The sequence below is a fragment of the Microcebus murinus genome, chromosome 16 (assembly GCF_040939455.1).
Source record: "Microcebus murinus isolate Inina chromosome 16, M.murinus_Inina_mat1.0, whole genome shotgun sequence".
In the NCBI taxonomy this organism is placed as follows: domain Eukaryota; kingdom Metazoa; phylum Chordata; class Mammalia; order Primates; family Cheirogaleidae; genus Microcebus; species Microcebus murinus.
The window spans coordinates 46,902,973-46,909,502 of NC_134119.1; positions in this window are offsets into that span (position 1 = coordinate 46,902,973).

The following is a 6,530-nucleotide window of genomic DNA, read 5'->3' on the forward strand; positions in this document are numbered from 1 at the left end:
ACCTTATATCATATAGATATATATAACTATATATGTTATTAAGAGAACAGTTGTAGAGAAGTGTGTGCTAAACCATTAATGATGATTCTCTCTGGACAGAATTAATTATAGAGAACATTCTTCTTTCGATATAATGTATTTTTTTAAAAGCTAGGATTTTGAAAAGTTATTAAAAGACCTTTGGAAAGAAAGTCTCTCCTGCGTAGGTATTTTTCCAATGACACTGGGACTCTCAGGAGAGAGCAAGACTGCTCTTTTCCAGGGTCCTACCCCAAGTGGGTAGGGGATGGGGGAGGGGGCAGGGACCAGAGCTGGTGGACACGGTGCTTGGGCCCTTCAGTCCCAGGACACCCTGACCAGAGCAGGACACACTCTGTGACATCCAACGCATCATTACCAGGGAGAGGGGAGGATGGCACAGTGGGCACGCGTGGCTCATGCCCTCCATAACACAGTCCTGAGTTTGAATTGGGACTGGTCTTAATTCTGGTTCCTACAAAGCAGAGCCTGAGACAAAAGCATTTTCCCCAACACTTTCCTGGGAAATAAAGCCTCAAGGAAGCCGGCCTAGGGGGAAGGAAGGTGAGGCAGGGGAGGCGAGAGACCAGAGACCAGAACCCAAAGCCCAGGGTGCATACCGGCTGGCTGCAGGTGGTGGGCTCGGGGACTTCTTCGGGGAGCCAGCTGAGGATCCACTATGTCTCAGACCCTTTTATGGAGCTCCGCAGGCACCGAGGAAAGGAGATCATCTATCTCCCACTGACTGAAATTCATCCCACGACAAAGCAACCCTCTCACACTTCCAGCGTGCACCGTCCGGCTGTCCTGCGCAGCTGCCCGGCAGACCAGATCCCAGGAAGCGGCTGTGCCCTCCGAGCCGCCAGCCAGCAGAGCAGGTGCGCAGAGACAACACTGCCCTCGCCACCAGGTGGCGATGGCGCTCCCGAGAGAGACCTCTCAGTGCTGCGAGAATGATGTAGGAGACAGAGGGTCTTCCTGGAGGGGACTTCAGCCCCACAGGGTGGAAAACCAAGACACCGGGCTCCACCGCAGACCACAAGGCCAATCGTGAGAGCAAGAGTTAAGCCTCAGCGTCCTTCCTCCTACCTGCCTCGTGGGGTGTCACCAGAGTGAGGCGAGGTCAGCGCTCCTCCTACTCCTAGCTGGTGGCATCAGTATCACCGTTAGCACGAGTACCACTGCAGGAAAATGGCTTCACACGTGCAGGGGCTTTGGCTTATACAGGCTCAAGAGAACCAAATGCTAAGTGTTCAGCAGTTTTGGGAGCTGGTTGTTAAACTGTTGGTAACTTGATGTCTGCAATAGTGGGAAGATTTACATGCAGATGAAAGGATTGTCACTCCTTAGAAGATGCTACAAATCAAGGGTTTTTTTTTGGTGTTTTGTTTTCCTTCCAGACTACTGGTTTACTAGCACATCACTGCTTGGTACCATCAAATGTTTCTATTTCTCAAATTAAATTAGAGAGGGTGGTCCTAGAACCACCCGCACTGTCTCCCCTGGGGTGTCCTGTTAGCCTGCAGATCCTCGGTCCCCACCCCAGGCCTCCTGGAGTAGAATGTCCATGGGTAAACCTGGGTGTCTGTGTTTGATCACAGGTGACAAGTTTTACGCACACGAACATCAAGGAAGCCCCGGCCCAGCCTTTCATGTACCCAGAGCCCAGAGGCTGGGAGACCCCGAGCCCTCCACGGTGTCCTCCTCCCCCAGTGCTTCCAGTCGCCTCTGTGGTGGAGGTGTTTTTCTTTTCACCTCCCTTTCTTGGCTAATCAAGCATAACTGCTCTGACAGTTAGCAAAGAATCCTGTTTACCGATTTGTTCTAAAGATGGCCATGTTGGCCTATAACTTACTGTCACCTATGGGATCTGTGGATGGATAGTAAAAGCTCGGCCGCCATGCAGATGAAAGGATTGTCACTCCTTAGGCATTTATTTCTGGTGTCTGTTACCTTTTCTTACAAGTGCATTGCAGCTGGGGCCCCTAGACCTTGGTTCCACTTACTGATTACTCCCTGGAAAAACACTTGAAAACTTGGCCGCTTAAACAAGGAGAATGAATGTGAGCTGGGGCTCAGCTGGGCAATTGCAGGTAGTGTGTGCTCGGGCTGGGGCACCCGATATTCACACAGCTAGAGGCCGACCAGACATGTGACCTCTCCCCGGTGATCGTCCCGCACTACCTTGGGCTTCCTTACAGCAGGGTGGCCCCAGCCAGCTGGCCTCTTACACGGCAGTAAGTTCCCACGAGGGAGGGTTCCAAAAGACTGACGCCAATGTGGAAACATTCGTCGAGTCCCTGCTTGCATCACATCACATGACCAAGCCCAGAGTCAACGGGGAAGGGGCCTAAACAAGGGGGTACACCAGCAGTGTGGTCCACTGAGGCACAGATAGGACAGCCTACCACAGCGTCTCACCCCCGATGCCTATGCTAGTGTGTGTTCATTTGTCCTTATCTGAAGAGCAATTCCCTTGGAAATTATTTCACCTAATAGCTCATTTGGGGGAGTCTTAGATCTTAGTAATTATCAGAAAACTGCTTTCTGAATTCAGCTTCATTAGAACATTTTAAAGGAAACAGTTCATTAGAAGTTCAGAAACACTCATTGTCATGCAAGACTTGCTTGCTTAAGTTATTACATTGAAAATTAATTAATTCTTTTAGTCATATTTTTAATGGAGGAGGAATTTAATTTTTTGAATAATATGACAAATTTCTGCTAAAGACTGACAGTTGTGAGTATTAATCACTGTTCTCGCTTTAGAAACCATTCTCCCAGCCCAATTGTATTATTTCACAGTGAAGGAATGGGTTAGAATTGCCACTGGTAAAAAAGAATTTGGGCCACAAAGCTAGGATTATTGTCATTACCAATAGGGTGACAAAGAGGTCAGGAGCTTCATCCAAACCCTGGAACTGTACCGTCCCACACCCTGAGGCTGGTTCTGGGGCCAGGCAGCTACAGCCCAGGGAGTGGTGCTCTGCACATCACTGCCCCACATCCCAAAGTCACCCCTGCAGCTGATACCTGGGGTGGTTTATAAGAAATAGGCAAAAGATCACTTTGGCATTCATTTCCTTAAAACTCTTTTTGTCCACATGTTTTTCATGAAAACGAGAACATGCTGGAAATGATCCAGATGTATCGAAAGGATATGCAACGAGAAATCAGTTCCTTCCCACCCCATGTGCGGGGTGCCAATCCTCAGCATCCCAGAGACAGTGAGCCCATGTGCCCAGAAAACATATGAGCACATACAGCCATGCACACATGTTTATACATGTAATATACAATTTTACCCCAATGACAGCACACCCTAAACGTGTTTATGCACCCAGGTGCCCTTGTTCCTTTAACTCAACAGGGAACCCGGGAGGTCATTCCATGTTAACACATACATCACCCTCTTCCTGTTGATAGTCACCTCTGTCGCCTGTGTGGCTTCTTTAGGAAAATCTGTTTCTCAGCTTCTGACATGGCCACTGATCTATTTAGGTTTCCTGGGTCCTCTGGAGTAATTTTTTTGGTTTATATGTTCCCAGAAAATCATCCAGTTCACATCAGTTTTCAAATGTATTTACATAAAGTTAAGCAATTTGAATTTGAATTTGAAATTCTTTGATTTTTCTCAGTATCTGGGGTTTCTTCCTTTGTAGGACATTGTAAATGGTCCTTTTCTTATGCTGTTGATTTTATTCTGATCTGTGCACATGCACATGTACATACGTGCAGCATATATGCATGCGCGAGTTTGTGAGTGTGCACACCTATGGGTGTCTTCAAATCAGTGCTTGAGATTATTTACTTCTTCACATTCTCCGTATCAAATCCACCAATTTGTGCTTTTATTGTACTTAATTTCTTGTCTTGTCTTTCTATGGCTAACTTTTATCTTTTTATCTTTGCCCAAGTGGAATGCTTAGTTTTTTTTCCTGTCCTCTTATGAATGAGATGTCTATTGAAGGTTAACAAATGAGCATGGTTTCAGCTACAGGACATAATTTTTAGTATTTTCTAGATAGTTTTCAAAGTTCTTTTTATCACATCATGGTCAGAGAATGTGGTGTTTGATTTTTTTTTTTAAAGAAAAAGGAAGAAAAAGTCATAAACATTTGATATTTATAGTGCTTTTCCTAATAGTCTAGCATATAGATAATTTTTGCAAATGCTATATGAATGACTGAAAATAAAAGTCTTCTCTGTTTTCACTGTGAAACCTGCAGTTCCATCAGTTTCCATTCCTGATACTGATTACCTAGGCTGTCTTTCTTCTCTTCTTGATCAGTTTCATGGGGGTGCAACTGTTTTCTGTTTTCTCTTTTATTTGTTTTTTCTATCTTAATTATTTGAAGCTTTCGCTTATTTTGGGTCGAATTTGCTTTTTAAAAATAATTTCTTGAAATGGATGTTTATATCATGAATTTCAGCTTTTCTTCTTTCCTAATACATGTACTTAAGGCTATAAATTTTCCTCTAGGTACAGTTTTTGCTTCAATCCACTAGTTTGAATGTGTTATAAATTTTAAAGTATTAATTTAAAAATATTTTCTAATTCTTATTGTGATTTCTTCTTTTTCCATGAGCTATTTCAGAAGTATATCAGTTAAGTTCCAAAAATGCGGGGATTTTCTAGCTATTTTGTTACTGTTTGCTATCTTAATTTGACTGTTGTCACAGAACATACCCTGAATGATCTAAATCCTTTGAAATTTAGGGATATTTTGTGTGCCTCGGCAAACAAATCATGTTAATGTTCTATGTGCACTGGAATATCAAGTATGTTCTGCACATGTTAGTTCAGTGTCTATAAATATCAATCAGGTCAGGTTTCTTCATCTTGTTGTTTAAACTATTTTCCTACTGACTTTTGTCTACTTATCCTCTCAATAATTAAAAAGAGCATTTTAAAATCTCCCACCATATCATGGATTTGTCTATTTTTCCTTTTAGTTCTATCAACTTTTGTCCTGTATTTTGAAGTTATATTATCAAGTACATATAAATTTAAAAGTATTACATATCCTTTGTTTTTATTAAGTTCTTTATTATTATTAAATATTCTCCTTCGATAAAAGTTTTGAGTCTTAAATGTACATTGTCTGATCTTAATATAACTATGAAGGATTTTTTCCAGTTATAGTTTTATTTATAACTTTCTATTCTTTTGCATTTAAACTTTTTCTTTCTCTATTTTTAACGTGGGGTCTCTTGTAAGCAATGTGTGCTTTATTTTCCTTATTCAATCTAAAATTCTTTGTCTTTTAATTAGAGAATTTTGTCCATTCATATTTAAAGAAATAATTGATATATTTGAGTTTAATCTACCATGTTTCTAGTTTCTATATTTCCTATCCTTCATACGTTTATTTGTTACCTTTCTTTGGATTATTTTTATTATTCTACTTTTCCATTTTTATTAGTTTGATAGTTAGATGTTATTTTACTACGTTTGCTTAATGATTTTCATAAAGTTTATAATATAATCATGATATTGTAAAAATCTCATATTTTTATAATTTACTCTTATTTTTATTATTTACTCTCATATTTTATTATAAATCTTATATTTTTATTATTTACTTTTTCCCAGAAAATGCTAAGAATTTGGATACTTTAATTCTATTTGCCATGTATGTTATTTACTGCATATTTTAATCCACATAAGACATTTTTAAACAATCAATATTTATTGAAATGTTCACATATTTACTTATTTTTGTGTTCATTCCTTATCAAATTTACATTTCACCAAGATTATTTTTCTCTTCCATTTAATATTTATTTTATTGTGGGTGTACACTTGATTAATTCTCTCATTTGTGTATGTTTCTGAATGTATCTTTATTTCACATTCATTTTTGAATGTTTTCCCTAAACATAGACTTTTAAGCTGAAAGTTGTTTTCTTTCAGCACCTTGAAGATATCATTGTATCCTTCTTTCCATTGCTTCTGTGGAAAAGTAAGACTAAAGCATATCTTTTTTTCCTCTGGATATGTTAAAGATTTTTGTCTTAGCTTTACTATCATGTACCTACATGTGGTTTTCTTTGTACTCAGAGTTTGTACCTCTTGGATCTGTGGTTCATGTCTCTAACCAGTTCTGCAAAGTTTTCAGCAATTATCTTTTTAAATATTACTTCCATCTTATTTCTTGCTCCTCTCCTTTAATACTGTAATTACACATATATTAAATCTTTCCTATATGTTCTGTGTCTCTTAAGATCTTTTCTCTATTTTTAATTCTTTTTTTCTCTCTATGCTTTAATCTACATATTTTCTTCAAATTTATCTTTCAGTTCATTAAATTCCTCTTTAACTGTGCCTAATCTGCTGTTAAACTCGTTCATTGAGGTCCTAATTTTGGTTCTTTTTTATTTTCTGGTTGTAAAATTTGCATTTGATTCTTTATAGCTTCTGAATTTTTGCTAACAGTCTCACTCTGTTCTATTTTCTTTAATATATGAAGAAAACTTATTTTAAAGTCTGTATCTAATAACTCTAATAT